This window comes from Triturus cristatus, chromosome 5_1 (genome assembly GCF_964204655.1).
Source record: "Triturus cristatus chromosome 5_1, aTriCri1.1, whole genome shotgun sequence".
Taxonomy (NCBI): domain Eukaryota; kingdom Metazoa; phylum Chordata; class Amphibia; order Caudata; family Salamandridae; genus Triturus; species Triturus cristatus.
Window position 1 is genome coordinate 880,935,855 of NC_140587.1, and position 27,396 is coordinate 880,963,250.

The window sequence follows — 27,396 nt, forward strand, 5'->3', positions numbered from 1 at the left end:
TGAGCACGGGACCCACGTCTGGGCATACCCATCCCACTTAGGGCGAAAAGCGTTACAACAAACAAATGATGGACGGAATGCTGACAATGCAGACATTCTCCCCCAGTCAAGAGATCTGGGTTAAATCCATCGTTCTTTTGCCCACTACGCCACCCCAGTTCAAACATGGCCATATGAAAATCAGTCTTGACCCTGTGCCTCATGGGAACAGTCCAGCCTGAACTGCCTAGCCATGTCTTCCCTGGACCGGAATCAAGCATCCTAGGACCGGTTTCTGGCTATCAGCCGTCATCAGCCAGGATAGCTTGACTCCAGTGACGTAGTGAGCACGGGACCCACGTCTGGGCATACCGATCCCACTTAGGGCGAAAAGCGTTACAACAAACAAATGATGGACGGAATGCTGACAATGCAGACATTCTCCCCCAGTCAAGAGATCTGGGTTAAATCCATCGTTCTTTTGCCCACTACGCCACCCCAGTTCAAACATGGCCATATGCAAATCAGTCTTGACCCTGTGCCTCATGGGAACAGTCCAGCCCGAACTGCCAAGCCATGTCTTCCCTGGACCGGAATCAAGCATCCTAGGACCGGTTTCTGGCTATCAGCCGTCATCAGCCAGGATAGCTTGACTCCAGTGACGTAGTGAGCACGGGACCCACGTCTGGGCATACCCATCCCACTTAGGGCGAAAAGCGTTACAACAAACAAATGATGGACGGAATGCTGACAATGCAGACATTCTCCCCTAGTATAGAGATCTGGGTTAAATCCATCGTTCTTTTGCCCACTACGCCACCCCAGTTCAAACATGGCCATATGCAAATCAGTCTTGACCCTGTGCCTCATGGGAACAGTCCAGCCCGAACTGCCAAGCCATGTCTTCCCTGGACCGGAATCAAGCATCCTAGGACCGGTTTCTGGCTATCAGCCGTCATCAGCCAGGATAGCTTGACTCCAGTGACGTAGTGAGCACGGGACCCACGTCTGGGCATACCCATCCCACTTAGGGCGAAAAGCGTTACAACAAACAAATGATGGACGGAATGCTGACAATGCAGACATTCTCCCCCAGTCAAGAGATCTGGGTTAAATCCATCATTCTTTTGCCCACTACGCCACCCCAGTTCAAACATGGCCATATGCAAATCAGTCTAGACCCTGTGCCTCATGGGAACAGTCCAGCCCGAACTGCCAAGCCATGTCTTCCCTGGACCGGAATCAAGCATCCTAGGACCGGTTTCTGGCTATCAGCCGTCATCAGCCAGGATAGCTTGACTCCAGTGACGTAGTGAGCACGGGACCCACGTCTGGGCATACCCATACCACTTAGGGCGAAAAGCGTTACAACAAACAAATGATGGACGGAATGCTGACAATGCAGACATTCTCCCCCAGTCAAGAGATCTGGGTTAAATCCATCGTTCTTTTGCCCACTACGCCACCCCAGTTCAAACATGGCCATATGCAAATCAGTCTTGACCCTGTGCCTCATGGGAACAGTCCAGCCCGAACTGCCAAGCCATGTCTTCCCTGGACCGGAATCAAGCATCCTAGGACCGGTTTCTGGCTATCAGCCGTCATCAGCCAGGATAGCTTGACTCCAGTGACGTAGTGAGCACGGGACCCACGTCTGGGCATACCCATCCCACTTAGGGCGAAAAGCGTTACAACAAACAAATGATGGACGGAATGCTGACAATGCAGACATTCTCCCCCAGTCAAGAGATCTGGGTTAAATCCATCGTTCTTTTGCCCACTACGCCACCCCAGTTCAAACATGGCCATATGCAAATCAGTCTTGACCCTGTGCCTCATGGGAACAGTCCAGCCTGAACTGCCTAGCCATGTCTTCCCTGGACCGGAATCAAGCATCCTAGGACCGGTTTCTGGCTATCAGCCGTCATCAGCCAGGATAGCTTGACTCCAGTGACGTAGTGAGCACGGGACCCACGTCTGGGCATACCGATCCCACTTAGGGCGAAAAGCGTTACAACAAACAAATGATGGACGGAATGCTGACAATGCAGACATTCTCCCCCAGTCAAGAGATCTGGGTTAAATCCATCGTTCTTTTGCCCACTACGCCACCCCAGTTCAAACATGGCCATATGCAAATCAGTCTTGACCCTGTGCCTCATGGGAACAGTCCAGCCCGAACTGCCAAGCCATGTCTTCCCTGGACCGGAATCAAGCATCCTAGGACCGGTTTCTGGCTATCAGCCGTCATCAGCCAGGATAGCTTGACTCCAGTGACGTAGTGAGCACGGGACCCACGTCTGGGCATACCCTTCCCACTTAGGGCAAAAAGCGTTACAACAAACAAATGATGGACGGAATGCTGACAATGCAGACATTCTCCCCCAGTCAAGAGATCTGGGTTAAATCCATCGTTCTTTTGCCCACTACGCCACCCCAGTTCAAACATGGCCATATGCAAATCAGTCTTGACCCTGTGCCTCATGGGAACAGTCCAGCCCGAACTGCCAAGCCATGTCTTCCCTGGACCGGAATCAAGCATCCTAGGACCGGTTTCTGGCTATCAGCCGTCATCAGCCAGGATAGCTTGACTCCAGTGACGTAGTGAGCACGGGACCCACGTCTGGGCATACCCATCCCACTTAGGGCGAAAAGCGTTACAACAAACAAATGATGGACGGAATGCTGACAATGCAGACATTCTCCCCCAGTCAAGAGAGCTGGGTTAAATCCATCGTTCTTTTGCCCACTACGCCACCCCACTTCAAACATGGCCATATGCAAATCAGTCTTGACCCTGTGCCTCATGGGAACAGTCCAGCCCGAACTGCCAAGCCATGTCCTCCCTGGACCGGAATCAAGCATCCTAGGACCGGTTTCTGGCTATCAGCCGTCATCAGCCAGGATAGCTTGACTCCAGTGATGTAGTGAGCACGGGACCCACGTCTGGGCATACACATCCCACTTAGGGCGAAAAGCGTTACAACAAACAAATGATGGACGGAATGCTGACAATGCAGACATTCTCCCGCAGTCAAGAGATCTGGGTTAAATCCATCGTTCTTTTGCCCACTACGCCACCCCAGTTCAAACATGGCCATATGCAAATCAGTCTTGACCCTGTGCCTCATGGGAACAGTCCAGCCCGAACTGCCAAGCCATGTCTTCCCTGGACCGGAATCAAGCATCCTAGGACCGGTTTCTGGCTATCAGCCGTCATCAGCCAGGATAGCTTGACTCCAGTGACGTAGTGAGCACGGGACCCACGTCTGGGCATACCCATCCCACTTAGGGCGAAAAGCGTTACAACAAACAAATGATGGACGGAATGCTGACAATGCAGACATTCTCCCCCAGTCAAGAGATCTGGGTTAAATCCATCGTTCTTTTGCCCACTACGCCACCCCAGTTCAAACATGGCCATATGCAAATCAGTCTTGACCCTGTGCCTCATGGGAACAGTCCAGCCTGAACTGCCTAGCCATGTCTTCCCTGGACCGGAATCAAGCATCCTAGGACCGGTTTCTGGCTATCAGCCGTCATCAGCCAGGATAGCTTGACTCCAGTGACGTAGTGAGCACGGGACCCACGTCTGGGCATACCCATCCCACTTAGGGCGAAAAGCGTTACAACAAACAAATGATGGACGGAATGCTGACAATGCAGACATTCTCCCCCAGTCAAGAGATCTTGGTTAAATCCATCGTTCTTTTGCCCACTACGCCACCCCAGTTCAAACATGGCCATATGCAAATCAGTCTTGACCCTGTGCCTCATGGGAACAGTCCAGCCCGAACTGCCAAGCCATGTCTTCCCTGGACCGGAATCAAGCATCCTAGGACCGGTTTCTGGCTATCAGCCGTCATCACCCAGGATAGCTTGACTCCAGTGACGTAGTGAGCACGGGACCCACGTCTGGGCATACCCATCCCACTTAGGGCAAAAAGCGTTACAACAAACAAATGATGGACGGAATGCTGACAATGCAGACATTCTCCCCCAGTCAAGAGATCTGGGTTAAATCCATCGTTCTTTTGCCCACTACGCCACCCCAGTTCAAACATGGCCATATGCAAATCAGTCTTGACCCTGTGCCTCATGGGAACAGTCCAGCCCGAACTGCCAAGCCATGTCTTCCCTGGACCGGAATCAAGCATCCTAGGACCGGTTTCTGGCTATCAGCCGTCATCAGCCAGGATAGCTTGACTCCAGTGACGTAGTGAGCACGGGACCCATGAGTGTGTCTGTGTGCTCATGATGTATGCATTAGGGCCCCGGGCCCTACAACATAACATTGTGCCGTGTACAGCGGACGCAGCCATGTCACTGCAGGCGGTGGGTGAGACCTTGCACATGTAGCTTTGTCGACCCCACTTAATATGTAAGAGGAGTGAACTGGGCCGGCGTATGCCAGTCCAGCGTGGGGGTGTGAATGATTATCCTGTGGCTCTGGGTGTGGTTCATTGCTGGAAATGTGCAAAAGCATGTGTCTCTGTCACAGTGTGTGTCTCCGTTGGGGAGTGTAGGTGGTCCCTGATGTGTCTTAGACACCCAAGTATGTGATCTTGTTCTGCTTCCATGGAGTAGAACCCCACCCGCACCTGTTCAACCACCCCTTTCTGGCAGTCTGACTCCTGGCCTTGGAATGCGATGTGTGCTTCCGTGGGCTGCTGGGAGCAAGCTGTGGTGGTGGGTGCGTCCAGCTGTGTGGTCTGTGCAGGGGCTGGGGTATCCTCGATGCAGCTGGGCTGGCTTGCTCCTGGAGGTTGATTGCCTAAGATGTCCATGAACTGTTGATGGGCGTCGGTGTCTGAAGTGTGAAGGTCCTCTTCAGCATCACTGTAGAGTTGACTGGTCTGCTCTGCTCGAGGTGTTGGTCGTCCCTCTGCAATCTGAAGGGGAGAAGCTGGTTGACATTGTGTTGGCATGTATGTTGACGCATTGTTCAAGTTTACATACAGACTGCATGGCAATGTACATTGTGACTGTTTGGGAGGAGCGGACTATTTGATGCAGGACAGTGGACATTTTGGACTACATGACGTAGGTGAGGTTGTACACATACATTTTCTTATCACAGTTTCCTGCTATGTCAGATGTGATTGGCCCTTTTCTATGCACAAGCAGACCCAGTTGTGTCCTCTGTTCTGCAGTGCAAGTGTTGCACTGTGTACCACATTGGCGTCTATGTGGATGTGCTGTTATTGCTATGTGTGTGTGCTGCCGTGTGGGAGAGTCACCCCTGCAGCTGTGATTTTGCTGCCCCTTATCCCTTGGAGGTGGTGTGCCTTTGACTTTTGTGCTTTTAAGGTGCTGAGATGTTGACAACTTGGGTCATTTGTGCTCTTGGATGGTTTTTGCACTCTTGTGCATTGTTTGTCTGCATATGTGTTTTTGATGTCATGGTTGTAGGTGCACGTGGATGTGTCAGAGTGTGACCTGCTCCTTTCCGGATGTGGTCCACACTCAGCCACCTCAGTCTTGTGGCATGCAAAATGTCATGGTGATTGTACTCCAGCCATGCTGCTCGTCATGTAGTGTCACTTGCATTGTCAGTGTGGCTCACAAATACACATCTTTGCTGTGTTTCGCACTGGTGCATGTGTGTGTTGTGGAATTGGTAATGTGTGGTGGGGACCCCTTTGGGCGCATGGTGGACGGGGGCCTACTTGATGTTTGTATTTGTGATGTAGTGTGCCACGGGGACCAGGGACATGACCCAGGGTCATTGTGGGTGTGCCATGTGCTACGTGTCATTCTGCATGTGTGCCATTGTGCCCATCACCCCTGTCCCCCCAGTCCCTGTTCGTTCCTCTCCCTATTGATGTTGTGTCAGGTCATGTCGAGATGTGTCCAGACTCCCGACTCCTTGCACCGTCTCCACACTGATGACTGTGGCCGCCATTTGCTCCAGCTGCTCCTGTGGCGTAGGACTCCCACCTCCATTCACCATTGCTGCCTTCCTGTTGGCAGTGGATTTCTGCTTGGTGTGGCTTTTCACATCATGCCAGTGCATCTTGGCCTCCTCGACACTCCGACTGCATTCACAATGGAATGCCATTCTGTGTTGCCAATGACACCCTGGAGGTGACGGACAGTTATCGTTAGTGTTCTGTCACCTCCGTGACAAAGATCCGGTTGTCATGCGGACTGTACCCCGTCTTCCTCTTTCTCTTCTCCTTGGCCTTCCCCAAGCTCGAGATTACTTGCTCGTGATCTGTTGGGCTTGTGGGGTTCGTGTTGACCTGGGCACTTGGTCTGGGTGCATCCATGTTGCTGCGCAATTTATTTTGTTTTTTGGTGTGTTTTTCCTGTTCTGCTTTTATAGTGCATTTTCCTGCATGACGTGTGGGAATTGCAGGCCTATCGCTGGTTATCGGTGATTTTTGTATCGCACTTGGCCTCATCACAAGTTTTTTCGCGTTCGTGTTTCGCATTTTTGTGGCGTTGCGTTGGTTTTCATGCAGTCATTTGGCGCGTTATCATGGGACCTTCGCATGGTGCCGCCGGCTTGAGAATACCACGTTGACACAGAGTTATTTTCCCAAGATAGACTGCGATGTGAAGAGTAGCGTTAAGCTACTTTTGCGATGGTTAGCACACATTCTTGAGAATATCCCCCTTACTGTTCTTTTGGTCAGCCCAGTAGAAAATATTTAGAAACTGAAACAATTGAGAAATTTGTGGTCCACTGTGTGCATTAATATCTGATGGGTTAGCGAGAGACAACCAACCGAAGTTAGAAAGTCAAATTCTTCATTCTCATTAAATCAACTATCCAGTTACTCACACAAAAGAAAAGCTATGTGTGATGGACTGTAGCAAAACACTCAAGAAAGCCTGAAAATCTAGGGCATGGTGTTCACTTGAGAGGCACCAACATTGCTTCCCACAAACATCTATTCTTCTTATATACCTTCCTGAACACCAAGGCACAAACCTGAGTGCCACAGGCAAGCCTCTGACTCCTTTGCTCCAGATACCTCTCCAGCTGCTTGCACCTCTACTTCATCCCAGAATATTAAAAAATGTTTGCACTTACGGTGTTTTAGAAAGTAATTATTAGTAAAATAGATAACATGAGGACAGATGTGTTTGACATCTCACGATGCTTTGATCAATTAAATGCACTTCTTGTTGTCCTGCACATGTGGAGACCTTACTCACTGTCTAAACAGTAACAAAGACACTCCAAAATATAGTCAAACCTTCCCCACTGTGGACAATATTAGCAATACCCCTCCTGCCAACCTCCACCCACACCTCATGGTGGAGTTGCCAAGAAAACAGCATCTGTCATCGGGCCTCAGATTGAGGAAGGGGAAAAAATGGTCACAAGGTGTGACAACAGTCCCCAGGAGATGGTCCAAGCGATCAACATATTAGAGCAATTGGTAAGAGGCTGTTGATGTGTCCATGCATTAGATCAATTTATTATTTGATATCTTCTTTTCTCGTTGATGTCTGTGCTTGTATTCTGTAAAATTGAGTTCTCATCCTAATCTACTTTCCCAGACCAAGATGGTGCTTTCTGTTTTAGTTTAATATATTCCAATTATCAAGTGCCAAATTTGTCAACAAAACTAATACATTTGCTCCATGTGTATTGTGTAAATCCCATCTTATTTGATTTCAAATTAAAACACTTTATTGCCCATGCTTATCTGAGTATATCAATTCATCACAGACTCATTATCTGAGTGACTGGTTGGTAACTGGCAGGGAAGTTCATGTTTTCACATTTGTTTGTAGACCTGACTGAGGGGTTCTTCACATCACATTGCCACAGACTAACATAGCCCCCTCCTGAAAGAAATTGCAGCAAAATGTATTTCTTCACTGTTTTAACTTGGATGAAGGTCATATTTGAATTGCAAAAAGGAGATCATGCATGCAACCATGTGATATCAGCTGTGAATAGTACTTAGTTTCGACTGGTACAACCATGCAAAGGGAAAGTTGAATGTATGTGAAGAGAGTCAATGTGTTCATTGATAGCGTGTGGTTCTAAATTGAGGTGCGCTCTACAATTTGTTGGTTGCCACCCATGAAACCAAACATTTTGCCCTCGGTCAAGAGAATGCAGGCTGGGTGTGGAAAATAGGTACTTATTGGTCACATAAAGACTACAGGGGCGGTGGATATGTGGACTTGGCACAGCGCCGTGGAGGTCTCCTTTCTTCCTGCAGGTTGTTGTTGTCCATCTGTACAACGGATGGGGCCAGATGTAAAAAATCGCATGTTTGCGATTTCCTTATAGTGAATTTTAGCGATTTGCTATTAGTAAATTGCAAACTGCGATACAAAACAGTGTGTTTAATACTGTTGGCAGTGCGCAGTGGGTCGCAAATGTACCTGCCTCATCAATATTCATGGGGCATGTCGCAATTTGCAACCCATTGTGAATGGCTACAATCACAGGGAACGTGGCCTGCTGGGGTCAGCAGGCCACCATGTCTGTGATTGCTTTTTAAATAAAGCAATAATTTTTTTTGTAATGCAGCCCTTCTCCTCAAAGGAAAACGGGATCCATTTAGCTACCTTTTCATTTTTTAAGAGCAGGCAGTGGTCCATAGGACAACTGCCTGCTCTTAAAAAATGTTGGTGTGCCCATCACAAAGGGATAGGGGTCCCTTTGGGCCCCCTTGCCATTTGCGAATTGGTTATCACCAATTGGAAGTTGGTGCTAACTGCAAATGTTTTGTGACTGCATTTCCAGTTGCAAAACATTCCTACATACAAGTGCAACTCGCAATTAGGAAGAGATGGCCTTAACACGCCCCTTCCTAATAGTGACTCGGAAACCCTATTTTGTGAGTCGATTATAAGTTACCAACTTGCAATTATAGGGTTGATACATGCCAAAAAGCATTTTACCGGTCACAGCAAAATGCTTTGTACATTTGGCCCTTGGTTTGCCAGTTCTAAAGTCAAAATCGATAACCATTATGCCAAATTACCTCATTTGCAGCATCATCTTGTTTGTCACTGTCCAGTAGACTTCTGCCGTGATCTATAGAACCCGTTGATTAACGCTTTGCGTATATATATATATATATATATATTCACTGAAAAAACCATAGGTTTCACACACGTTATAGTTAGGAATTAGCATTTAAAAAACCTTGCAAATTCACTTAAAAAACCATAGGTTTCACACATGTTATAGTTAGCTGGACATTTCACTCGTGAAAAACCATCGAAATTCCCCCGTTATAGTTAGTGCAGGCAACTATAACTCACGCGACCGCAATCCTCTGCTGATGACGTCAGATATTACATCACTGAAGACATGTGTCTTTCTGAAAAAAAAATATTTGTAATATATGTATAGCTAAAAATTAATGGAAGAAGACATGAGTAAATAAGTGTCTAAATACAGTGATGTAATATCTGACGTCATCAGCAGAGGATTGCGGTCGCGTGAGTTATAGTTGCCTGCATTAACTATAACGGGGGAATTTCAATGGGTTTTCACAAGTGAAATGTCCAGCTAACTATAACATGTGTGAAACCTATGGTTTTTTAAGTGAATATATATATATATATATATATATATATATATATATATATATATATATATATTCACAGAAAAAATCATAGGTTTCAGGCACGTTATAGTTAGGAATTAGCATTTAAAAAACCTCAGAAATTCACTGAAAAAACCATAGGTTTCAGGGGTGTTATAGTTAGCTGGACTTTTCACTTGTACAAAACCATTGAAATTCCCCCGTTATAGTTAGTTCAGCTAACTATAACTCGCGCGCCCGCAATGCACTGCTGATGACGTCACATATTACATCACTCATGACATGGTCAGTGACATCAATCATGACATCACTGATGACATCTCAAATGACATCACTGATGACATCACTGATGACATTATCCTTGTGATAGAGTGGCAGACCTCCTCTCACCCTAATATAACCTTTGATACACACATTCAAAAATAGAGACTAAACTTTTCAAAACAATGGACATACCAATACCAGTTACAACAACCTCTTCAGTAATTCTAAGATCCACATACACATCCACTCATTCACCAACAGTCCTATACAGTCACTCATACATGTATTCACTCATCATATGTACTCATACACCTATACATCCTGTTATACAATGCCACTCATCCATAGAGTTACTCACACACATAGTCACTCATGCTAATAAAGAATCAAACATACATTTATTTGCATATACAGTTATATACACACTACCACACTTACTTCTACGGAAACTTACACATACTTAGTCTTTTAAACAATCACTTATAGAAACACATACTTATTCATACAGGAACTCTTTCAATCTCTCACTCTCACATATACTCACTTATATACACCAATAGTCACATATACTAGTTTAAAACATATGTAGTTACTCATAAAGACACTATTGAGACAGTCATTCACTCACTAACACACCCATACACACACTCATCCACCCATACAGTCCTGCACACATGCTGTCTTCAACACATACAAAGAGTAAGTCACTCATTCATGCACCTATGCACTACGTAATACCCCCCACCGAACCATGCAGACACTCAGACTGATACTCAAAAAACCAACTAATAACCTATATAGACACCCATGTAGCTACTCACCAACCCATGCAGCCACTTATACACAAAGTGAGAGACTGATACAGATATTTACATATTTAAACATTACTCACTAAGCCATGTATTCACTATGATACACCTAATCAGTCAGTTACACAATCAATTTTTCAAAAACAAATCATCCATTTAGACACTTATATACCCATGTATTCTTCCATCGACCTTGAGATATACAGATATAAAACATATTTAATTTTCAGAAAAAGATACATTCACTGGATGATGTCATCAGTGATGTCATTTGAGATGTCATCAGTGATGTCATCAGTGATGTCACTGGCCATGTCATGAGTGATGTAATATGTGACGTCATCAGCAGTGCATTGCGGGCGTGCGAGTTATAGTTAGCTGAACTAACTATAACGGGGGAATTTCAATGGTTTTGTACAAGTGAAAAGTCCAGCTAACTATAACACCCCTGAAACCTATGTTTTTTTCAGTGAATTTCTGAGGTTTTTTAAATGCTAATTCCTAACTATAACGTGCCTGAAACCTATGGTTTTTTCTGTGAATATATAAATATATACATATATTCACTGAAAAAAACCTTAGGTTTCCGGCCTGATATAGTTAGGAATTAGCATTTAAAAAACCTTAGAAATTCACTGAAAAAACAATAGGTTTTAGAGGTGTTATAGTTAGCTGGACATTTCACTCGAACAAAACCATTGAAATTCCTCCGATATAGTTAGTTGTACTAACTACATCTCGCGCGCCCGCAATCCACTGTTGATGATGTCACATATTACATAATTCATGACATGGTCAGTGACATCACTGATGGCATCTCAAATGACATCACTGATGACATCACTGATGACATCATCCAGTGAATGTGGTTTGGTTCGTTATTTAAATATGTATTATATATATAGCAATTTGCAATGAAGAATGAGTGGATATATCCATATAAATATCTGGATGGAGGATTTAGTAGCAGTGTGAATGACTGTTGTCTTGACTAATCTATAGTGTCTCACTAAATATATTGGATAGTGACTAAACTGTGTGAATATCTGTATCACTTTGTAAGTTGTTGTGTAAACTGCTGCACCAGTTGGTTACTAGCTACGTGAAAGTCTATATTATTTATTGATTAGTTAGCTGAGTATTTGTATGGGAGAGTGAATGTGTGTGTGGTTCGGTGGGGGGGGTGTGACTGCCCAAAGATGTGTGAATAGTTGATTCAGTAGGTATATGAAGTTAAAACTACATGTTATAACAGTTGTTTGGGTGAGTGAATATCTTTGTGGGTGTGGTGATGAGCCAATATATGTTTCAATGGTACATGTCCAACAAACTAGGAAAATAAAAGCCAGTGTATGTGTAAGTTGTTGTATATAAATAAGTATATATATGACACAGTGTTTGTATGAGTGACTGTATGGATAACTGTATACTTGTAATAGTGTTTTTATAACACACTAAGTATGATTTATTATCTATATGAATAGATGAAGTGGTGTTTTTATAAGTGTATAGGTAAGTAAAAGTAAGTATGATCCATTGTTTGCATAAGTGAGTAGGATAACTTCATAAGTGATTAGGATGTGTGCTGGTGTGTAATGTCGATATAGGTGTATAAGTGATAGTGTTCTATTGATCATTGACAGCATGTATGAGTGAATCTATAGGTAAGTGATTAGATGTGTGTATAGATCTAGGAATCACTGAGTAGGTGTTTAGAAACTGTATTGGTGTGTCAATGCTTTTAAATCTGGCACTCTGTATTTTACAGTGAGTGATGAAAGGTTTATACTAGTGTATGATGAGGTGTATCTGATTGTCACGTGGATGATGCCATCAGTGATGTCATCAGTGATGTCATTTGAGATGTCATCAGTGATGTCACTGACCATGTCATGAATGATGTAATATGTGACATCATCAGCAGTGGATTGTGGGCGTGCGAGATGTAGTTAGTACAACTAACTATATCGGAGGAATTTCAATGGTTTTGTTCGAGTGAAATGTCCAGCTAACTATAACACCCCTAAAACCTATTGTTTTTTTAGTGAATTTCTAAGGTTTTTTAAATGCTAATTCCTAACTATATCAGGCCTGAAACCTATGGTTTTTTCAGTGAATTTCAAAGGTTTTTTAAATGCTAATTCCTAACTATATCAGGCTTGAAACCTATGGTTTTTTCAGTGAATTTCAAAGGTTTTTTAAGTGCTAATTCCTAACTATATCAGGCCTGAAACCTATGGTTTTTTTCAGTGAATTTCAAAGGTTTTGTAAATTACATTTTTTAATGTATTAATTGTTATACTGATTTTTTTTATACTGATTTACTTTATTTTTAGATATATTTTTTTAATTACATTATAATTACATTATACATTACAATACAAAATATACTTCCTCAGAATGAATTACTTTAGTTTAAATACTTGGCAAATAGGCAACAGACTTTTAAGTACAGTAGTTACAGTTGTTGCAATGGGCAACACAATTTCAAACAGAAAGCAACATTGAGCTCAATTTGAATTTCTAGTTAAATGCAATTAGTTACTTTATGGATTACTTTTCTAACCACAGGACTGGATCCTAGATTCAGTCCTTTGACATCTCCTGTAAACAGTTGAGTAAAAGCGTTTTGGTTACAGTAGTTATTTTTAAGGAATATTATTGTATTTTAAAAGTTGACACTTTGAAAAATGTTCACATAGAATCACCAATGTTATCCTATGGCAGAACATTCACTTAGCAGGTAAGTAGTGTTATTGTTACTTTCTCTTACTCAGTGGTGGATCCTGGATCCAGCACTGGCCAACCTCCTGTAAACAGTTGAAAGAATGTGTTTAAGTCATACAAAGATTTTTTAGGAATATTTTTAGTTTGTGAAAATAGACACTTAGAAACTTTTCTACTGAAAACCACACAATGGATTCCTATGGAAGGAAATACAAGTTACTGGTAAGTACGCTTAGAATTACTTTTCAGAGTCAGTGCTGGGCTAAAAGATGCAGGCCTGTGTTCTCTCCTGATAACAGGTGAGTAAATCGGAATTCGTAGTTCGGCTGATTTTAGAGGAATATTTGTACAATGGTGAAGGAAGGGGGCGGGGCCTGAGGTGACATGTGCAAACACGTCCTGTGGCGCGTTTTAAGTTGGGGAATTAATTCCTCTTCAATCCTGAGGTCCCCTGGGGGCCAACTAGCCCACCAGGTACCTCCAGTATGCGCCAGGGAGCTGCATTGCAGAGAGGTGTTCAGAGGCCACACCCCTTTTTACAACACTCTGCAACGCAGCTCCGTGGCGCTTACTGGAGGTACCTGGTGGGCTAATTGGCCCCTAGGGAACCTCTGGATTGAAGAGGAATGAATTCCCCAACTTAAAACGCGCCACAGGGCGTGTTTGCACAGTATCACCTCAGGCCCCGCCCCCTACCTTCACCACTGTGCAAACGCACCCGTGGCGCGTTTCAAGTTGGGAGATTAAGTCCCCTTGAATCCTGAGGTCCCCTGGCGGCCAACTAGCCCACCAGGTACCTCCAGTAAGCGCCACTGAGCTGCCTTGTAGAGAGGTGTAAAAAGGGGCGTGGTCTCATTACACCGCTCTGCAACGCAGCCCCCTGACGCATACTGGTGGTTCCTGGTGGGCTAGTTGGCCCCCAGGGACCCCAAATATTCAAGGGGAATTAGATCCCCCTCTGCAAACGCGCCAGTGGGCGCGTTTGCAGAATGGTGCAAGGAGGGGGCGTGGCCTCTGGGCCAATCTGTCTTATTTTTTTAATTTTTTTTAGAAGGGGGGCTGTGTAGCCCCCCCCTTCTTTTTCTGATTTCTTGGCCCTGGGGACTCCATCCCCCAGGGCCTGCCCCCATTATTTTTTTATTTTTTTTTATAAACAAAAATCGGGAAGGGGGCCGAGTGGCCCCCTTCCCAAGGCCCTAATTTGCCCCAGGGACCCCATACCCCGGGGCATGGCCCTTTGTTTTTTAAATTTTTCTATTTTGGAGGGGGACTGCCTTGCCCCCCTCCTGTGGCCCCTTTTGGCCCCGGGGACTCCATCCCCCGGGGCCGTGTGTTTTTTTTTTTTTAGAGAATTTTTAGGACGGGGGCCGCGTGGCCCCCCTCCTGGGCCACTACTGGCCCCGGGGACCCCACCCCTGGGGCCTGGCCACCTCGTTGGGGACCGTGGGGACCCCCCACGGTCCCAGCCGGCTCCCGCTTCCTGCGGGAGCCGGCATTGCTTTTCCACATGGGGAGCAGCTAACATGCTGCTCCCCATGTGGAAAAGCAATCTGCTTTGCTTCATTGAAGCGAGAGCAGGTTTCCCTGCTCTCGCTTCAATGAAGCAAAGCAGTTTGCAATGGCAGGGTGGGAGCCGCGAGGCTCCCGCCCTGCCATTGCAAACAGCAGTGTCCCGGGGGTGGGCACCCCGGGACACTGCAGGAGGCGGCCCTGGGAGGTGGCGGTCCCCAGGGCCATCATTGGCTCCAGGAGGGGGGCCGCGCGGCCCCCCTCCCACTTAATTTAAAGCCCCGGGGGGTGGTGGTCCCCAGGGCTTGGGGGTCCGTAACGGACCCCCTTTGTTAAATAATTAGCCCCCGGGGAGGTGGCGGTCCCCGGGGCATGTGGGGGGGCTCAAGCCCCCCACACAGGGTTTTTTCTTTATTTAAAAAAAAACCAAGCCCCAGGGGATGGCGGTCCCCGGGGCTGCGGGGGGGCCATGAGCCCCCTGCATACATTGACATAGAGCCCCGAGGGGTGGCAGTCCCTGGGGCTTGGGGGCCTTTGAGCCCCCCCACCCATCTATAATGAAGCCTTGGGGGTGGCAGTCCCTGGGGCTGCGGGGGGGCCGTGAGCCCCCCGCATATTCAATCTTGGAGCCCTGGGGGTGGCGGTCCCCGGGGCAGTGTGGGGGGGATTGGGATCCCCCACACACTTTTTTTTATAATATGCCCCCGGGATTTGGCCCCCGGGGGTAAAATAGAATATTTTTGGCCGAAATTCACACTGGGTGCGCGAATCTCACCGATGTTTTAAAAAAAATAATCTTTTTTTGGCTCTGGGGGTCCTTGTGGGACCCCTGAGCAGGCCTAGGGGGTCAGGGTGTTTCTAACCTTCCCGCTTCTACCGAGGCTTCTACCGAGGCACAAGATGGCTGCCAACACTTCCTGATCTGGAGTGTTGACAGCCAATTAGAATACAGCTCTTGCACGGCAGGGTGCGTGCTGGGTGCGGGGAGGGTGCGCGGATCCTCCGAGGCCATAGATATCACTAACTTTTTTACCCTAATTTTCTCAGGAACTAATGAACGGATTTACACCATTTAAGAAAAAGGCACGAGTCTGAACTGAGGACTACCTCTTTGCCGAATTTGGTGTAATTCCATTCAGCAGTTCGGGCTGTAGCTCCGTCAACAGGTCCTATGGGAAAATGCATGGGGAAAACGCGTTTTGGAACCCCCCTTTTTTCTCGGCCCCCGCTTGACGAATCACCGTGAAATTTTCAGGATAGGAGCGGAACGGAGCTGTCCAAAAGTTTGGATTTCACGAAGATTCGTCAATCGGCACCAACGTTATTCGAAATAGAATGTTGCGGATTTCTTATGGGAAATAGGTCCTAACTATATCTACCTACTGGCGCCTGCCAGTAGGTCATATATATATATATATCACTGAAAAAACCATAGGTTTCACACATGTTATAGTTAGCTGGACATTTTACTGATAAAAAACCAATGAAATTCCCCCGTTATAGTTACTGTAGGCAACTATAACTCACGCGACCGTAATCCTCTGCTGATGCTAATACTGTATTTAGACACTTATTTGCCCATGTCTTCTTCCATTAAATTTTAGCTATACATATATTACAAATATTTTTTTTTCATACAGACACATATGTCATCAGCAGAGGATTACGGTCGCGTGAGTTATAGTTGCCTACAGTAACTATAACGGGGGAATTTCATTGGTTTTTTATCAGTAAAATGTCCAGCTAACTATAACATGTGTGAAACCTATGGTTTTTTCAGTGATTTAGCAAGGTTTTTTAAATGCTAATTCCTAACTATAACGTGTGTGAAACCTATGGTTTTTTCAGTGAATTTGTACGTTTTTTTAAATGCTAATTTATTTATGTATTATTTTTTATATATTTATTTTACAATAAACTACGTATTAAAAATTATTATTTATTTTTTTTTGGTTTTCACCCTGCGAATTATTATTTTTTTTTTGTAAAAAAAAATTTTTTTTTTGTGTTTTTCAGGGTGCGCGCACTGTGCGCGCACCCCCGCGATTTTTTAAGAAAAAAAATTTTTTTTTTTTGCCTTCGGGGTCCTTCAGGGACCCCCTGACAAAGGCTAAGGGGTCAGGAACTCTCTACCCTGCCCCCTTTTCACGTTCGCCACCTTCCTTTTTCACTCTCGCACTGAAAACAAACAAAATGGCGGCTGACACTTCCTGATTTCGACCGATTCGAACGTTGACTAACATGTAACCACCAATCAGAATTACGCTCGCGCACGTTAGGGTGCTCGCACGGTGCTCGCACGGTGCGCGCACCCTGCGCGCATATATATATATATATGCTTTTAAATGCTATTTTCTCCGGAAATACTGAACAGATTTACACCAGACCTGCAAAAGGCACTTCCTTGACCTTATGGCTACCTCTCTGCCAAATTTCAAGTAATTCTGTTCAGCCGTTCGGGCTGTAGCTGTGTCTAAAGGTCCTATGGAAAAATGCATGGGGAAAACGTGTTTTGGGACTCCCCTTTTATCTCAGCCCCTGCTTGACGAATCCCCCCGAGACTTTCAGGGTAGGAGCGGAGCGTAGCGCCCCACCTATTTTGAAAAATTTGCAAGGATTCGTCGACTGGCGCCAAAGTTATTCAAAATAGAATGTTGCGGATTTCCTATGGAAAAGGGGTCCTAACTATAACTACCTACTGGCGACCGCCAGTAGGTAATATATATATATATATATTCACTGAAAAAACCATAGGTTTCAGGGGTGTTATAGTTAGCTGGACTTTTCACTTGTACAAAACCATTGAAATTGCCCCGTTATAGTTAGTTCAGCTAACTATAACTCGCGCGCCCGCAATGCACTGCTGATGACGTCACATATTACATCACTCATGACATGGTCAGTGACATCACTCATGACATCACTGATGACATCTCAAATGACATCACTGATGACATCACTGATGACATCATCCAGTGAATGTGTGTTATTCTGAAAATTAAATATGTTTTATATATGTATATCTCAAGGTCGATGGAAGAATAAATGGGTATATAAGTGTCTAAATGGATGATTTGTTTTTGAAAAATTGATTGTGTAACTGACTGATTAAGTGTATCATAGTGAATACATGGCTTAGTGAGTAATGTTTAAATATGTAAATATCTGTATCAGTCTCTCACTTTGTGTATAAGTGGCTGCATGGGTTGGTGAGTAGCTACATGGGTGTCTATATAGGTTATTAGTTGTTTTTTTGAGTATCAGTCTGAGTGTCTGCATGGTTCGGTGGGGGGTATTACGTAGTGCATAGGTGCATGAATGAGTGACTCACTGTTTGTATGTGTTGAACACAGTATGTGTGCAGGACTGTATGGGTGGATGAGTGTGTGTATGGGTGTGTTAGTGAGTGAATGACTGTCTCAATAGTGTCTTTATGAGTAACTACATATGTTTTAAACTAGTATATGTGACTATTGGTGTATATATGTGAGTATATGTGAGAGTGAGAGATTGAAAGAGTTCCTGTATGAATAAGTATGTGTTTCTATAAGTGATTGTTTAAAAGACTAAGTATGTGTAAGTTTCCGTAGAAGTAAGTGTGGTGGTGTGTGTATAACTGTATATGCAAGTAAATGTATGTTTGATTCTTTATTAGCATGAGTGACTATGTGTGTGAGTAACTCTATGGATGAGTGGCATTGTGTAACAGGATGTATAGGTGTATGAGTACATATGATGAGTGAGTACATGTATGAGTGACTGTATTGGACTGTTGGTGAATGAGTGGATGTGTATGTGGATCTTAGAATTACTGAAGAGGTTGTTGTAACTGGTATTGGTATGTCCATTGTTTTGAAAATTTTAGTCTCTATTTTTGAATGTGTGTATCAAAGGTTATATTAGGGTGAGAGGAGGTCTGCCACTCTATCACAAGGATGATGTCATCAGTGATGTCATCAGTGATGTCATTTGAGATGTCATCAGTGATGTCATGAGTGATGTCACTGACCATGTCATGAGTGATGTAATATGTGACGTCATCAGCAGTGCATTGCGGGCGCGCGAGTTATAGTTAGCTGAACTAACTATAACGGGGCAATTTCAATGGTTTTGTACAAGTGAAATGTCCAGCTAACTATAACACCCCTGAAACCTATGGTTTTTTCAGTGAATTTCTGAGGTTTTTTAAATGCTAATTCCTAACTATAACGTGCCTGAAACCTATGGTTTTTTCTGTTAATTTCAAAGGTTTTTTAAATGCTAATTTCTAACTATGCCTACAGAGATAGGACATGTGAAGAAAGAAGAAAAAATGCACAGAAAGAAACAAAAGAAGTGCAGAAAGAAGCAACAGAAGTCCTCAAATACGAAGATAAGTGCAGGAAGAAGGATAACGTGCAGAAAGAACAAAAATAAGAGCAGAAAGAAGCCTTGTTGCAAAATCATCCTGTACCCTCAACTTTTTCAGACGGATACTGGTGGTAACTGAGTCTGACTAACCAGTCCTAGAGCCAGTGCTATGTTAAAAGACACTTAGAATACAGTGAAAACACCTACATACACTAGGGAACATTATGCGTTGGGGTCCCCCTGTGATTAGCCTTACCTCCTCTATAAGCCCCTAGTATATAATAGGGCATGGGGATTAAAACTACCTCTTAAAACAGGCCACAGGGCGTTTTTGCACACGTTAACTCAGGCCCCGTCCCCTCCTTTCACCATTGTGTAAACACGCCCTGTGTCCGTTTTTAGTTGGGAGATTAAGTTCATTTGAGTCCTGAGGGTCCCTAGGGTCCAACTAGCCCACTAGGTACCTCCAGAAAGTGCCACAGAGCTGCGTTGCAGAGAGGTGTAAAAAGTGGCACGGCCTGGACCACCTCTCTGCAATGCAGCTCAGTGGCGCTTATTGGAAGCACTTGGTGGGCTAGTTAGCCCCCAGGGGCCCTCAGTATTGAAGGGAAATTATATCCCCAATTGAAAACGTGCCATGGTGCGTGTTTGCACACGTCACCTCAGGCCCCGTCCCCTCCCTTCACCACTGTGTAAACGCGCCCTGTGGCTGTTCTAAGTTGAGAGATTAAGTCCCCTTGAATCCTAAGGGTCCCTAGGGTCACACTAGACCACTAGGTACCTCCAGTAAGCGCCACAGAGCTGCGTTGCAGAGAGGTGTAAAAAGGGGCTTGGCCTCAGAACACCTGTCTGCAGCGCAGCTCCCTGGCGCATACTGGAGATGCCTGTTGGGGGCGCGTTTGCAGAGTGCTGCATGGAGGGGGCATGGCCTCCGGCACGATGCCAGTCTTATGTTTATTTTATTTTTTTAAGAAGGGGGGCTGTGTGGTTCCCCTTCTTATTCTAATTTATTGGCCCTGATGACCCCATCCCCCAGGGCCTGTCTCCTAATTATATTTTTTTGACCCCAATCCCCAGGGCCGGCCACTGTTTTTTATTATTTTTTAAAAATATATATTTATAGACACACCTAGGACATGCTGGACAAACCGTACGTACCTATCACCATGACGATTTGCGTGATATTCATTAAAAGGCGACTATGCATGCAATTAATCCACGTGGAATGTATTTACACCACTAGTGAAGCTCTGACATGTCTGATGCTCTACCGTGCCTAATCCCGGTAGACACCCTTGTCGTTTATTTATACAAACATGGGTAGCTATTGACGGGCACATTTAATACACATGCACACCAAGCCATTCAAAGGGGATTCGACAAAAATTCGACCAAAACTATGCAAGAAACCCCCCTCACAGTTAATAAAACACACATCCACTGCCGGATGTGTAATACTTTTTATTTTACTCTCTGGAAAGGGGACGAACATCACTTGCGAGTCACAGCGCGCTCCTGACAGAGCCCAATGCTGTGTTACACCCACCATTGCCTGCCGAGTGCCACACACCTCTGTATTGTATTCCACTAGCTAGTGCATATGCTATGACACTCTCTAGCCCATGTGCACTGTAACACCACCCCGTGAAAATGTCATGCCACACTTGTCTTCGCACGGGTTATATTGCCCCATCTAACGTGCCTTCCTCGATGCCTATGTTATAACGCACAGCGCTATGCCATACATATTACAATTTGGGATCCATATCTTTGTCACAGTGCATATGCAACGTTACACTCCCCAGCACATATTTTATATTACAACTTTAGAGACTAGTTAGGTTACACAACACTGCCCTGTGCATATTACACTCCAAGGCGCATATCGCATAGCACGCGCTAGTGCCTGTGCTATCTCGCGCTCTCCAATGAATCTGTCATTGCGCACAATGTATTGCATATTATATTTCACGCCTGGTTCATCTTATATCACACTTTTTGGTGCATAGTTTATACCATACACTATATCTAGTTTTCATTTTCAATCGTGCTCTCAGGACTATGTTCTATATAACACTGTGTTCACCTACCCTTTTCACGGGCATTACATTTTGCGATAGGGGGTGGAGGGTCAGGGGGTGTTTTTGCCAAGTGAGCCCGGAGTCACAGTCACTAACGTCTTCTTCTTCCTGAATAAAAGTGAGATTATGCTGCATACTTGTTCATATTTTAAGTAGTTTGCACAGACAAAATGTTTTAAAAACAATAAAATTTCTAATACCCGCCTTCTCTGAACAGTTAGCTTGCTGCCCCATCCCCCTCCTCCCTATCCTCTGTTGTGTGAATCCATGGACTAGCCTCCTCCCTCCTGCCATGCATGGTCTGATGTGCTGCCACTGCCCTCAATTTAGTATGATGTACCAGTCCACTCCTCCTGCCCTCCATTGCCCAATTCTATGCCCCATCATTGACCTCCTGCTTAAACTCTGTGCTTAGCTTGCTGCCCCTATTCTCCTTCCCCCTGCCCTCCGATGTCTTTGTGCATGCCCCTGCTCCATCCTTTTTGTCCACCATGTCCCATGGACCTGCCACTCCTATCTACTCTGAGTGTTCTGTTGAGCTGCCACTCCCCTCCCACCTGCCTAGCATTGTCAGATGACTGTAACCTGTCCCTGCCACCTCCACCCTGCCTGTCCACATGCCATGCCTCTATCCTCTTGCTCCTGTCCTACATGGTCCATTGTACTGCCACACCCTTCTGCCCTCCCTGGTCTGTTGTGCTGCAACTGCTCCTCCTGCCTGCCCCGTGTGGTCTGTTGTGAGGCCCCTTCCCCTGAACTTTCTTGTCTGTGCACAGGTCCTGACCCTCCCTTCTATCCTCCATCGTCCTTTGTGCATGCCCCTGCACCCTCCTTCTTGCCCATCATAGCCATTGTGCTGCCACTAACTCTCCCACTTGCCATGCATGGTCTTCTGTGCTGCCATGGCCCCTCCCACCTTCCCTGTGTGGTCAGTTAGCTGCCCCTGACCCCCTCCCACCTTCCCTCCATGGTCTGTGTGTATGCCATCACAGCCTCACTGTTGCTCTTCATGTTGTGTCTTGCTTCTAGTGCCCATCCTGCCTGACCTCCATGGCTATCTTGCTGCTCCTGCCCTGCCCCCTTGCCCCCAGCCCTCTGTTTACATGTGCAGACCCCTACTCCCTCCCTCCTGGCTTGTCTGTTCCATTGTAATGCCCCTGATCCGTCCCTCCTGCCCTTTATTGTCTGTTATGCTGCAGCCTTCTCTCCTGTCTGTCCATTATGGTCAGCTAGCTACCATTGCCTCTTGCCCCTCTGTTCTCTGTTGTCCATGTGCATGGTCCTGTCCCCTCCCTCCTGCTTTCTATGGATTGTTGTGCTGCACTCCCGTCCTGCATGCCCTGTGTGGTGTATTGTGCTGCTGCAAACCCTGATGCCTGCCCTGCAGGGTCAGTTTGGTGCACCTCTCCATGTCTCTCCTGTCCTCTGTTATCCAAGTCCATGTCCCTATCCCATTTCCTTCCATGATCCAATGTACCATACTTGCGAACATTTTGAACTTGGTAAGAGGGAGATTTTGAAAAAAACTGGGGTATTGATTTTCCCCTTTGAGTTACATTGAAAAAGAGGATATTGTAGACAGGAGACAGATCAAATAAAGCCCATTTGAGCTTAAAAACATTGGACGTTTCCTGGCTGAATCGGGTCTGTTGGCATGTATGGTTGTACTACCATTGCCTCTTCCTTCTGCCCACAATGGTCTATTACATTGCCACAGCCTTGAAGGAGGGTAGATTTTGTATCACAGGGGGCCCCTGGCCCGTTCTGTCCACACCTGAAGTATGAGACCCTTGTCCTTGCCCTGCCAGCCGCATTTGTAGGCCGTATTAAATTGACCAGCGGGTCCTGTGTTGCTATATAATTATCCTGAGACATCCTTACCACTCAGCCAGCATAAAACCCCTGTGTAGGCCCTTCTGTTCAATATGTAGGCCTCTTTGTTAAATTGACCATAGCTCTGCAATTTTAGTGTATAGCAGTCTGAAGGCAGGTCTGCGAGGCCTTCTGCTCCAAACTAGTAGCCCCCACCCTACCCGAGTGCTCCGTGCTCGGTATCAAAGTTCAACATCCCCCTGAAGCTGTCGACATACAGTAGGCTGCATCCTGGACTGGTACTTGCTTCCTGGGCAGGTTTCCCGCTTTTAAGGAAGTGGCAACCGCAGAGCGTCAAGTTAGGAGAACTGAGGAGATTTTATACATGAATATATTGAATTCCTGTACAATACCCATTATTTTCTGCTTGCTCTATGGAACTTACGATAAGCGATTGGCCTGAGAGACTGACCTTTTCACCCAGTCCATTGTCAGCATTAAGTGGGTAAATGACGAAATGTCTGGTAAAATCTGCAGACGAAGCTTTTGGGTAGCATACGTAGGTAGATGTAGCGTGCAAAGGAGCCCACAAAATGATATAAAAAGGGAGCACCCACAGATATCGACGGACAACCTCGCCGTCTGTATGTAGGTTAACAGGCTGTGCAGGTTTTCCCCAAGAACTGGGAGCTCTTGTCTTCCTTTGCTTAAAATGTCTTGCTCTGCTTTGCTTGAAGTATCTTATTCTATTTTACCTATATGAAATGTCATGTTATGTTTAACCATTGTTCTCTTTACTTTTGCATTTAAAAGATGTTTTATTGTAATTGCAGGAATGCTTGCTCTAAGAGTAAATGTGAGTGTCCCTAGGTAACATTTTCCTTGGTGTAACTTGTTTCTCATGATGCATTTATAGATGTGTTTTCTCTCTCTCTCTGTCAGTCCATTAATTGAGATACAGAGAATATCATGACAGCTGTATGATTATCTGGATTCTGTATTTTGTACTTTATGTCTCTATTCTGCGGTTTCTTTGAAGTTGCATCTTCTCATTAAACTGCCATTGTATTCTGCCTCCAATTCCATGTCTCATATGTCTGTTTTCTTCATTTTTGGAGCAAGCGTTCCTAGGCACCCCGGCTCAAATTAAGGTGCCCCTTTTGTCCCTGGCTCACTCTCCTGCTCAGTTCTGTGGTGGCTCCCGGGGCTCTGGGGACCGCCCCTAGCTTCCTTGACCCGTAATAGATCTTCCCTCCAACAGCCTCTCTTGCAAGTCCTGTATTGTTGGTTTGTTGCCCCTGCCCCCCTTTCCACTGCCCTCCATAGTCTGTTGTGCTTCCACGGCCCTTCCTGCCTGCTCAGTGTGGTTAAATTGTTGCCTTTGCACCCTCCTACCTGCCTTCAATTTTCAGAGTCCGTGCCCCTGGCCTCTGCCTCTCAACAGTATCCTAATGAACAACTAGATTGCTAACATTCTATATTTATTACAAAAGTGTGGAACGCCTGACATCATCTTGATGTAATCAAAACAGTAATACCTAGAGCATTCCTTTAGAAATTACATATATGAGAGGGTCTTATTGGCATCAAAATTATGGTTAGTGCTCTAAAAGACTAAAATAAGGACATATTTTCTGAGTTTTCAAATAGCGACAAAGCACTTTTAAATTATTTGTTATCATTATGTTTTTTTATCTAGTTGACAACTTGATTAAATGTTGCACTTAGGGGAGAGGATGTGGTGTTACTTCCAGAACTGCAGACTTTGCAACTGGGGAACCAGGTTGAAGTTTCTGCTTCAGCTCGACATTCTGTGATTCTGGTCAAATCACTTAGTCTCCCCATGTCTACAACCAAAATGAATTTGTTCTTGTGTGATGTAACCAATGCTCATGTAAAGCACTCCAATACCTGACAAGTCTGCACTATATAACACTGCAAAAACACAAAATAATAAGTGTTTTGCACACTTCTGTCATTGGGCTATATTTGGGCTATATCTGGGTGATTTTGGGCTACATTTGGGCTCTTTTGTCTCCGGTGGCCATCTTGGGAGATTTATTTGTTATGAAGTTTCCTAATTTCCTCATGTACTGCAGTCTCCTCAGTCGGAAATGCTTTCAGTTTTTTACTTTGATTCCATCATGAAGGTATTCAGATATGTCACACATTTGCCATAAATTCTGAATGTTAGCACTCTAGTTGCTCATTAGATCACTGTAGTAAAACTACTGTTCACCATGGAAGTCTGCTCCTGGTATTAAAAGTGCATGTTTCAGTCTGCATGTCAGAATTTTTTAATGAAATAGAAGAGGATTTGAGAAGTCACTCAAAATGTGCCCTCATTTTCTTTCTTCAGCATTAATCATAATTTCTATGGCAAAATGAACCCCCTCATTGTGTTCCTTTTTAAATTAAATGTTTTAAGTGTTACCAGTTTATTCCAATCAAGATGGCTTCAGGTGTGCCATACTTTTGTCATAATGAAGACAGTAAGTGCTCTAGTTGTTTTTAAGAACATTCTTGGACATTCTGTCATTGGGCTATACTTGGGCTACATCTGGGTGATATTTGGGCTACATTTGGGCTCTTTTGTCTCTGGTGGCCATCTTGGGAGACTTATTTGTTATGAAGTTTCCTAATTTCCTCATTTACTGCAGTCTCCTCAGTAGGAAATACTTTCAGTTTTTTACTTTGATTCCATCAAGAAGGCATTCAAATGTGTCACACATTTGCCATAAAATCAGAATGTTAGCACTCTTTTTGCTCATTAGATCACTGTAGTAAAGCTACTGCTCACCAGGGAAAACTGCTGCTGGTATTGAAAGTGCATGTTTCAGTCTGCATGTCAGAATTTTTTAATGAAATAGAAGAGGATTTGAGAAGTCACTCAAAATGTGCCCTAATTTTTCTTTCTGCAGCACTAATCATACTTTTTATGGAAAAATGAACCCCCTCATTTTGTTCCTTTTTAAATTAAATGTTTTAAGAGTTACCACTTTAATCCAAGCAAGATGGCTTCAGGTGTGCCATACATTTATCATAAGTAGGACGGTTAGCGCTCTAGTAGTTCTTTGGAACACTCTGGAAAGCTGCATTAGAACACAAAGGAATCAACTGACAGTCTCTGCCCTTGTTGGATGTACATGTTTTACTGAGAATGTCAGACTTCATTCTCACATGACTGAGAAAGATAATGTGAATTTACAGAAAATAAGCTCTCAGTTTAGCTTATAGATCACCTTCCAAACCTCTGTGGTAAAAGCATGAGAAAATATTTTTCTCTCAATCATGATATCCCAGCAGAAGGCTTTTTCACATGGTGAAATCACCTTAGAACATACCACAATTCCTAAAATTAGTATGGTACCATCAACAAATGATTTATAATGTAACTAAAGTCTTAAAACCTTCTATTAACTGCAATGCTTTTTAATGAGGTGCTATCATGTATATTGGTCCCAAGATGGCTGCCAACACTTCTTGGATGAAGTGCTGACAGCCAATCAGATCTCAGGATGAGATGTGTGGTTAGGCTCCGCCCACATATATATATTGATTTAAATGCTATTTTCTCAGGAACTACTGAACAGATTTACACCAGACCTACAAAAGGCACTTCCTTGACCTGAGGACTACCTCTCTGCCAAATTTCAAGTAACTCTGTTCAGCCGTTCGGGCTGTAGCTGTGTCTAAAGGTCCTATGGAAAAATGCATGGGAAAAACGCGTTTTGGGACCCCCCTTTTTTCTCAGCCCCCGCTTGACGAATCCCCCCGAGACTTTCAGGGTAGGAGCGGAGCGTAGCGCCCCACCTATTTTGAAAATTTCGCGAGGATTCATCGACCGGCGCCAAAGTTATTCCAAATAGAATGTTGCGGATTTCCTATGGAAACAGGGTCCTAACTATAACTATCTACTGGCGACCGCCAGTAGATAATATATATATATATATTATCTACTGGCGGTCGCCAGTAGATAGTTATAGTTAGGACCGTGTTTCCATAGGAAATCCGCAACATTCTATTTGGAATAACTTTGGCGTCGGTTGACGAATCCTCGCAAATTTTTCAAAAATAATGGGGCGCTACGCTCCGCTCCTACCCTGAAAGTTTCGGGGTGATTCGTCAAGCGGGGGCTGAGAAAAAAGGGGGTCCCAAAACACGTTTTCCCCATGCATTTTTCCATAGGACCTTTAGTCCGAGCTACAGCCCGAACGGCTGAACAGAATTATGTGAAATTTGGCAGAGAGGTAGCCCTCAGGTCAGGGATGTGCCTTTTGTAGGTCTGGTGTAAATGTGGTCAGTATTTGCTGAGAAAATAGCATTTAAATCAAT